General features: G+C 41.7%; 1 pseudogene; it reads right to left on the bottom strand.

The window, feature by feature from the left end:
- Nucleotides 1-296: 296 nt before the first annotated feature.
- Nucleotides 297-4093, bottom strand: LOC119426329 (annotated as a pseudogene).
- Between the last annotated feature and the right edge of the window lie 6545 nt (nt 4094-10638).

Below are 10638 nucleotides of genomic sequence, written 5' to 3'. Positions count from 1 at the left end.
ATTTATGGCTTTAAGGATCCATTACAGGACGCGGAGGCACTCAGAGTACATGTTTACAGTATGATTTATTTTGTATCATCTTTTAGCTAAGTTATGATGTTTACCATGTACATTGTAGAATATTATCAATGTTTGAAGCTTTCAAGCATGTGAGGGAAAACTACTTGGAGATCAACACCCAGTTGTTTTCATTTTCTTACTGATTGTTCCTTCAATTTGTCTTATTTCTGCAGCAACTCTGTCCCACTGTGCCATGTCTGATGCAGCTCCCTCTTCCGCTCTGCTTCGGAGCGATGTCACTGTCTGTCCTGGCTGAAGACGACTCCCACCTGTTTCCTGATTTCATCCATGAGCTCCGACAGTAGAACTGACTCTGACAGAGGCATCCACGGGCTTTCCTTTAGTCTTGCAGATGCAAAAAGGAGGACAGCCGTCACACAGAGGGACACAGGTTTGTGCAAAAACACTATAAAATATGTACATTCATAATGAAGCATGTAGTGTGGTAAAAGCAGGTGTGCAAAGATTATGCAAATAAACATTAAGTAGCTAAAACTACCAGTCTGTAAACGCAATGTATGGCAGAGGACATTTCAAGGTCAGACAGCAGCGTGGATGCTGACACAATCTGACGAACGCGTAGGACGAGTCATCTGAACGCTCAGCAGAAGCAACTGTTTCACCGAATTGCAGCGTCTTCCCTTTAAACTCACCTTCCCTTTGAAACGATTGATTCAAGCTGTTCAAACAATACGATCGTTCTGAAGACTAACACACGCCTTTCCTTTTATCCTGACCTACCTTTCAGCAGACACCGTCTCACTTCCTCAGCCTCGTAGCATAGCCCAGTGCTGTATGGGGGAAATTCAGAGGAAGACACGGTTCAGGCAGAGGGTATAGGTGTCTTTGTCCTTCAGCACCAGCTTGGTGTGGCGGTGCATGAGGTCAAGGACCTGAAGAGCCATAAATCAACCAACACAATCAGCCTGAAACTGTTTGATTTGACTGGAAGACGTATCCGGTTCAGGTTAAGTCTTTGTACGTTCTTTGTATTAAAAATTAGGTCAAATGCTCCTGTGAAGCACTTAGTTTAACAGACTTTAATAGAGCCCTTGGTGACACTGACGACAGCATCGTTTGGAAGCCGAGGTGCAATAGAAAAGACACAGAGGGTCATCCTGTTCCCAAAAAACTTCATCACAACAACCACTGACTCATCCACTCCTGCCAAACATGTCAAATATTATTTTTTTATGGAAATCTGTGAGCAAAGAATAAGAGAATAAATATAAAAATAATTGATGGTTCGTATGACTTTTGCTTTGAATTTCAGTTCTTTATGACCTTAATGTCGATGAGAATCAGCACCTCCAAATTTAAGGCCACGGTCCTCACTTGGAAAAGGGTGGATTGCTCTCTTCGGGTTGATGGTGAGCTTCTGTGTCAAATGGAGGAGTTCCAGTATCTCTGGGTTTTGTTCATGAGTGAGGAAACAATGGAGCGAGAGATTGACAGACAGATTGGTGCAGCATCTGCAGTATTGCGGACTCTGTGCCGGTCTTTTGTGGTGAAGAGGGAGCTGAGCTGTAAGGCAAAGCTCTCTGTTTACCGGTCGGTCTACATTCTGACCCTCACCTATGGCTACGATCTTTGGGTAGTGACCAAAATAATGAAATCGCAGATACAGGTGGTTGAAATGAGTTTTCTCTGCAGAGTAGCTGGACTCTCTCTTAGAGATAGGGTGAGAAGTTCAGTTATCTGGGAGAGATGCAGCGTAGAGTCGCTGCTCCTCCACATCGAAAGGAGGCGTTGAGGTGGTGCAGGCATCTGGTATGGATGCTTCCTGGGCGTCTCCCTAGGGAGGTGCTTCAGGCATGTCCGACTGGAAGTAGACCCTGGGGAAGACACAGAACACTGTGGAGAGACTATGTTTCTCGGTTGGTCTGCGAACGCCTTGGAGTCCTCCCAGAAGAGCTGGAAGAGGTGGCTGTGGAGAGAGATGTCTGGACCTCCATGATTAAGCGGCTGGCCCGCGACCCGACTTCGGAACAAGTGGAAGATATTAGATGGATATACCATGTCAAAGCAAATGCAATAAATAAACTGTTTTTCATACATGTATATGTAAGAGGTTGCTATGATGGCAAGAAGGTGGTATTGCATGGACTGTGTGATGGTCTTAAAGTAGATTTGTTTTTGTGAGACATGGATATTTTCCTGTCAGTTTCACTGTATTACTGCATTCTCTGAGAGGGATTTGGATTAGTGTGGCATTTTAATAATAATAGGTCTTTGATTTTCTGAGAGAACGGCTGTGCCTTGAGGTATTTACATTGAAGTTAATTTACATGTGATTTTTCAGTCAAACATTCTCTCACGTCACTCAAAGGATCCTTCACCGCTTGTGTTGTTCAATACGGTTAAGGCTCCGTTTGTGATGGCTCATCCATGTTGTGTGGTTAATAATTCTGATGTACAGCTCACGCTTGCTGCATGACCTGTGTGCTGAGCCATTATCCGAGTCAAGCAGCACCCCTGTGGTCTGTTTAACGCCTCTCACCATTAAACGCCATCAGCATAAACTGCAGGCAGTACACGCCTATGTCCAGCAGGACTCCTCCACCCAGTTATTTCTCCATGGAGAGGGAGACGTGGAGCTGAGGAGAGCCATGGTATAAGCCTTCACCAGTTTCCCCTTCCCTACTGCCTCCTCCTCCAGCTGCCTGCGAACCTCAGCATGAACTGGGAAACTATAGGACCAGACGGCCTGAAAAGGGACAGAGCATAAAACTACTTGTAGTCCAAAGTCAGAAAACAATTCAGATTAGAATAAAGTCCATGCTCAATAATCCAGGTATACAATCCAACATTTTTCATTCAGGTCATCTGGACAGTTTCTTTTTTTTGTGCAGAAACATTTCGCCTTTGATCCGGAAGGCTTCATCAGTCAAGGAAGCACACAACAAAACTGATTCTTCCACCAACAGCTTACACCAAAGTGGAACAAACCAGTTCTGCTTGTGATAAGATGGTCTCGTTAGTATGCCCCCTCCTCCATTGCCGGCCCTCTTCCTTGTTGACAGTCTTGTCAAACTGGTTGAAAACAACAAAGTCCATGCTCAATAATCCAGGTATATCTAATATTTTTCAGTCAGGTCATCTGGACAGTTTCTTTCTTTTTTTGTGTGCTGAAACGTCTTCCACCTGCCTGGAGTTCATAGCAAAGGGTTTCTTACACAGCACATTCGTCCTTGCCTTAAGGAATTCAGATTAGAGTTTATCCACTGAGGCATTTGATCATCACATCTGTCACAGATGTACAAAGACAAATGTTAAAATCATGATAAACACTTACAATTATCTGACTTTCTAACAAAGAATTGCATGTGATCATTACCGCTCCTTTTATGTTCTGTCACAAGTGTGTGTGTGTGTGTTGGGGGGGTGGTGGGTGGTGGTGGTGGTGGGGGGTATGACTAACGCTCTACCTTGCCTCCATGAAGAAGACATTGTTTCTCTTGGCTTCTTTGACCAGGTCTTCCACCTGCCTGGAGTTCATAGCAATGGGTTTCTCACGCAGCACATTCGTCCTAGACTTAAGGAACAGGAGACCAACTCGCCATTGGTTTGTGTGCAGCACCCCCAGGTATACTTTCATTCATTCAACCTTTATTTATACAGGTTAATCCCACTGAGCCTGGGGGACTCAATACAAGAGAGACCTGAATACAATACAATGTCTGCAAGAGAGGTGTTTCATTTTTATCATCCTAACAGTTCCACCAAAGCAACATCTTTTCTGATGTGAAGTCAGGTTGGTCCCATTTCCAAAACTCACCAAAGTCTGGGTCACTGGCCAGTTTCTCATAAGTGTTTCTTGGCTAAATCTTTTGCACGCTCAATGCTTCTCGATACAATGGCTGCTATCTGGACAGTTGGAGCAAAAGGTCAGCTCTGGTAGAATGAAATTATACACCCTTTGTTACATCGACAAAATACTGAGCTTGTTTTTTATGGAGTGCATGATGATCCTTGTGATGCTAAAGTCATGGCTGATCTTCCCCGTGCCGCTGAGTCCCCATAAAGTTGCCATGTTGTATTGGATGGTAAGTGACAAATCAGTTGGAGGCTGCTTTGTTAAAGATCAGAGCTGCAGGTGAGTTGTGACCTTGGGACGAGCTGCACGTTCAGGGAGAAGAAACTTACTAAACTGTCATGCTGTAGTGCCAGCGGGCAGAAGGCTCCATTTATATGCTGGAGAGGCACAATGTGTCACCTTCCTTCTGCTCCCACCCTGAGGTAGAGGATGTAACACACACACACACAACCAGGTTTGTCTTGCTATCTTTACAGGGACTTTGCATTGACTTCCATTCATTTTCCATTCATTTCTATAGCCTAATCTTGACCCTTACCCTAAATCTAACCATTACCAGTACATACCTAACCCTAACCTTACCCCTAACCCCAAAATGGCACTGCTTCTTATGGGGCCCGGGCTGTATAGCAGCCCCATACTGTTAGAAAAATGGTCTTTACAAAGTAACAAATGCAAACAAACACATCCTTCCATGTTGTTGTGTTGTTACTGAGACAGGCCTCTTAGTCCATGTTGAGGTAGTTTGCACCAGTTGTCTCCACCAATCTGTAACAGGACAGTCATTAACAATCATTAAAATGCCATAAAGGGAAAAAGTATATAGTTATCCATATGAGGTTTCACCCTGCTTGCAAAATAGCTGAGGGTAAACATTAAAACAATGATCTGGTTTATTTCTCTTTGGGAGACAACCTGAGAGGCCAGCGATTGTTCGACAGCTACTGAAGGCAATTATTAAACTGATGTCTACTGAGGGTTGCTGAAATAAATAAACATGCTGGGTTGAAAGAATGCTGAGTCTACCAGGGTAATTTACCTGACCAGTAAGCTGAGCCAGGCTGACCATGGAAAAGCATCAGCTCACTTGCCCTTGAGGTGCATTTTATCTGTTTATCCAGACTGGTGGTGGTGTAAACCCCCTCTGCCACACTTTACCAGCAGAGGACACTGTGCTGTCAGCAGAGTTCATGTCCTCCTCTTCCTCTCTCTCTGGCTCTGAGGATTTGACATGACTCATTGCAAGGAATTATGTGCAGATTTGCAAAACCAGGTGAACCCAGAAGGAGGAAGATGCTCCATGAAACGTGTCTCAATATAAACTGTGTCTTAGCTGTAAACGTGAGAAACTAAGTATCTGGACCGAGTTATAGTCAAATAGTTTGATATCTCGGCCACAATGGGTTTGAAATAAGCAGGTTTCCATCTGATCAGAGCTCGGTTTTAACTTCCCCCCCCCGTGCATGCCACGCAGGCGTCCTGCAGGTGTTGCGTGGTGAATGGATTCATCTGTGTAGTCAGCAACATTGTCATTTTAAAAGCAGAGGGAATTTCATCAATGACAGTGCTCCTTGGTGCCTGTTCCCCTTTTATATTTCACTTCCAAATGAATTCTGAGGGCTGTGGGCCGTTGTCATAACAACAAGGTACCAACTGGGCAATTTGTATGCAAATGGCATTGGGTTTGGGCTTAATATTGCTGTCTATACTACAGGATCTGGTTGCTATAGGAATGTCCAGCTACTCCTTGAGTAATTCATCGTCTTGAGCAAAATTTGGTACTAAGTTTTGTTCTTGTTGATGCTTTTTTTTCTTCCCCACTGACAATGCTGAGTGGGAGAAAAGCTATAGGTGTGAAGAGCAGAGTTGTAACCTGACAGGGTAAGTGTGTAACCGTATCTTAAATTGGTGTGAAGCAACACATTTGTTCGGTGCTGGCTGAGTTAGCTGCAGCGGACAAACAAACAGCAGAGGCTCAGGTGATCAGAGGCACCGGTTCTGGACAGAATTTGGATAGGGTTCGATCTCACTGCTTTGGGATGTAACCCTCATCCTCACCCGAGCTGTGACCTGAACAGACATTCATTTACATCAAAGGGTACCTTTAATAAAAACGTGCCCAGCATTTGACATCGATTGGACTTTTCAGCTTTTTCTTTGCCTGGCCTAAGAATGGAAATGAACCGCAAAAGAAGACTGATGAACATTCAGAAGACGATCATGTGGAAGGAATACATAAATAAATAAACCAAACGCCTCATTGTTTCAGCACGGCCAGTATGAAGGCCTTCGCTCCCATCACGTCTCACTGTTTTTATTTGACGCAGAATTCATTGGTTGCCTGCACCTCTGTCCCACCGAAACGCAGAAGAACAATGCTCGATGGGTCACATGACGGGTCACAAGTTTCTCTTTTCTATTCTGAAAGATGGGGGGGAGAGGGGTGTATCATTCTGCTGGTGGAGGTGGTTGATCACAACAGACAGTTCTGTGTCACACATTGGCACGTCATTTATTCTGAGCATCTTGCTGCCAGAAACACTCCTTGTCACCGGCAACGGTTGTGCACATTTGTTGCAATAAGATATTATTCATAAGACAAATAATAGCTGATGAATTATTATAGTTGAAATGTATGACCCAATTATTACTTGCACTAAAAAAAGACTTATTGTCTTAGACTTGTTTGTTTCTTACTGCTAATGTTGACCCAATTTGTAATTGAACTGAACTAACAAAAGCTTAAGAGGCTCTGCTGCTATAGGCCAGCTCTTTATTTGATTACACCAACTTTAGGTTAACAAGAAGTAAAACGGACTAGAGAGAGACACCCTTATTCTGCTGTGATTGATGTGGATATGTAGAGGGTGTCCCCCCATGTCCCCCCCAGCTGTCAGTGTGAGTGAGAGCCATTTTGGCCATGTTTCATTATTTATTTGTCGCGCCAAGAGAGATACTGTATTGTAGGCAGCGGCAGTGGGAACGACATCCCGCCTTCATTTCTGTCTCAAGGTCATTGCAGCGGAAGGGTGACAAGCAGGCTAAACCAGTGTGAGGAGGTGCCAGCCATTTTGAAGGAAGGCTCTGATGAGTTTGTGGAGGGAGAGAAGTGTGAGGCAAGGAGTAATAAGTCATTTTGTCAATGCTGCGACAAGTTGTCACGTGTAGGCCAGTTGATTTTTTTCCCATCAGAGAGTGTGTGATTGAGGGGAGCAAAAAGGAGCAGGCAGAAATGGGAGCCTTTGAGAGTGGTATCTTTGTCTGCAGAACACACACTCTGGGAGGAGGAGCTGAGGAGGAAGTGCAGGTTGGACCACAACTCACTTTGTGGCTCCTTCTCAGGATTTTAGTGCTAGTCAGCAAGGAAGCAGAACCTAGACACTCACATAGATGTCTTTTTTTTTTATTTAATCTACCGATATTCACTGTGTGGTTTTATTGTGTGTGTGTGTGTTTTAGTTTATATACTGTAGTATCTCAGGGAGATTTGAAACAGCACTCAGCAGACTGGAGTACAGCTTTAAGATAACAAGTCCATTATAATCTCAAAAACGTGTAAGCTGAAGCTTTGCACAATTCAAAACAAACTAAAGACTGCTTGTCATTCTAATGTGTTTTCATGCTTAAATTTTTATAAATATTTCTCATGTTTATCTTTTTTTCCAAGTAGCAGAATTTTATTTCAAATCTGAAAGCATATTTAAAGCTCGTATGTAAATGTGTGACTTTTTCGTTTAAGTATTTTGTTCATTTAAAGAAGTTTAATGTTACACAGCTTGATGCAAACAGATGGTGTTTTTAAGCATCAATTGTTTCTAATGCATTGGTATCCTGAGCAATGGTTTGTAGGCTCAATCATCCAGGTAGATAAAAACATAAAAAGGTTAAATCATGTCATGGCTTGAAACACATCAATAAGGTGTTATTTATAAGACATGTCTGGGTTGGCAGGCCTCAGACTGATGAAGTTTTTCAGATGAAAGACGAAATGTTTCTTCCAAAAAAGAAACTCTCCAGAGGACGTTTTAACTTTTTAAAAAAATTTTTTTTATCATGATCAATGTAATTTGTACATGACTGTTATTGCTGTACTTCAAATTCTGCTTTCAAAAACTTATAACTTTTTATTTATTTTTTTTTTTTTTTTCCGTTAATTACTTTAAGGTCAAAAGAAAACTTAGAAAGACATAGAGAAGGCCTGGAGAATTATTTATCAATACTTTAAAAATATATATTTTTAAAAACATGTCTTCCTTGAAGCTAAAAATAGTAATTAAAATAAAGTGATGTTTTAAGACTATTTAATTTTAAATCTCCTGACTTTAGACTGACGTTACTCTTATTGTTGTATATTCTAGTGCTTAAAGTCCTACTTTCTTTATTGAATGTATAAAGCTGAGTTTTTAAAAATCATTTGTTTTGTTGTTATTATTTTATATATGTTATATCTTGACTAGCCGAAAAAGTTTGGCAGTTTTCTCCAAACAGAGGTTCTGTCTCTGTGTTGAATGTTTTTGTCATTTGGCTCATCTGTGCTGTAATGGAGAAGCAACTATCTGTTTCCATTAAATGCAGCCTCAACCAAGAAAACATGGAACACACATGCTCACAGTTTTTTTTCTTTATCTTTATAATTCATTCTTTTTCACTGTCTCATTCTCCTACACTCACACACACTCACTCACAAATACACACATAAACCCAACACAAGCTCACGGCTCCGTCAAAGTCCAAGATGGTGGCGCCTTGTATCACTAAGATTGTGTGAGGTGATACAGAGTTCATCAAAAAGCCCCTGCTGAGGTGAGAGCGGTGGTCATGGCAGAGCCTGGGACATGGTGCTGATACCGGCCTCTATCAGAAGCCTGATAATGCCCATTTGGACTCCAGGAAAGTCCATTATGGAGCATGGATCCATCACCTCCATGATGCTATGCACATCAGCCAGCAGGCTCACTTTCAGGGTCAGGATGTTTCCACGTACAAGGAATGCTGCAGGAGTAAAGTGATAGTCTCTGTGAACTCAAATTAGAACATAGTTTATCAATGGAAACCCAAAACACAAAATGGAAGTGTCAGACTGCTGGACACAAAGCAGCAGCGTCAACGATGCTAGTGTCCAAAGAAAAGAGACAACATCCATGCAGCATAACGGAAATGAACAGATCACTGGTCGATAAGTCTGTGGCTAAAAATTTGATTGTTAAAAGTCAAAACTGAACCTCAATTGTTAATTTTTTTGAATGACTTAAAAAATTCAAATCAAAGTACATTAAACTTTATTGCAACACAAAAATGACGGTACCACTTCACAATAAGGCACCTCTTATAGATGGCTAATAAATAGTTAATAGAAATGTTATTATTTCTTGTATAAACACTTTATAAATCATTAATAACTGCTAATCATGCATTAGTTAAGGGTGAGAAAGATACTCAACAATTAAAAAACATCTATATGAACAAACAAACTATGAACTATAAACTATACATATGATCCAACACATGGTTCAAGCACAGATCAAACAAGATCTGTGTTTAAAACTTTGACATTAAATGTTGGAGTCAATCATTTATGTCTGTTAGCAAAATATTGCATGATCCAGCATAAATATATTGCTCAAACTCCCAGAAAGTGATCATTAGATGGACCACTACAACTGAATGACTTCAGAAATGAAACCCATTCAAGAGGGCTGCCACAGCTAACTAGTTAACTCAGTCAGTTTTACAGATATTGACATCATGTTTAGTGTGTTGGTAGCTGAGACTCATCCCCATCACGTACTCCAAGCACTACATGATCGCATGAGGTTTTGTTTAATATGTTGGCATGTAAAGCAGCAGATATTTGTGTTCCTTCAAAAAAACGTTAGTTTCAGTGTTTACCGTATTAATGCAGAACTTGTATTACCACTACATGTATGAATTTAATTAAATATGTTTTAAGGATAAACTATTTTTTTGAGGTTTTTGTTATGTTTCATAAACTTGACCTGCATGGAAAGTATTCATCAAACCTGATTAAATAAGTGGCCAAGCCCTTGCTGCTTGATGACATTCTTCCAAAGAAACACTGAACTCAGTTTAAGATAAAACGCTTCAGAAGATGACTGTTCATTGTAACCACTCTAGCTGCCTCTCCCTCCTTCTGACCCCCCTCCCATCAGTGGTCGGTATCCCCCCTGTTGGCCAGTCACACAGACTCTCCTGCAGGGAGGCTGAAGCCATTAAGCAGCCAACACACTCTGCTGTGTCTCCTTGCTTAATTGCCTGATTGGGCCTGTGATATTTTTATCAGCCATTCTGCAGTGGCTGCCTAGAGAGGAGATGTGTGTGTGTGTGAGTGTGTTTTTACATGTCACGCCTCGGTAGATCTCTGACATGAAAGCTGCCTGCATGCTGCAGGAAACCCTGTGCTTCTGTGCACCTGCATATGAATTTCTCTGGCCCAAGCTGTCAGCCATGACACAGCACAGAACATCCATATCTAAACAGAGCGTCTGCTCTGATGCCTCATCATCATTTTATCGTTCTATAATGAACTGTGTCTCCTGCACTTTGGAACTTTGATCCCATTTGAGGGTCTTTTCAATACACTATATATTTTCATCATTATATATTACAATTAGGGATGCACGATATTATCTGCATGGTATCTGTATCGGCCGATATTAGCAATAAAGTTAAATATCAGACATAGGCCATTCCATCAAAATAACTCAACGATATAAAACGCGCTGTGTACACACACACACACA

This window comes from Nematolebias whitei, chromosome 2, assembly GCF_014905685.2.
Source record: "Nematolebias whitei isolate Nwh7 chromosome 2, NemWhi1, whole genome shotgun sequence".
Taxonomy (NCBI): Eukaryota; Metazoa; Chordata; class Actinopteri; order Cyprinodontiformes; family Rivulidae; genus Nematolebias; species Nematolebias whitei.
This window is presented reverse-complemented; position numbering and strand designations above follow the sequence as displayed.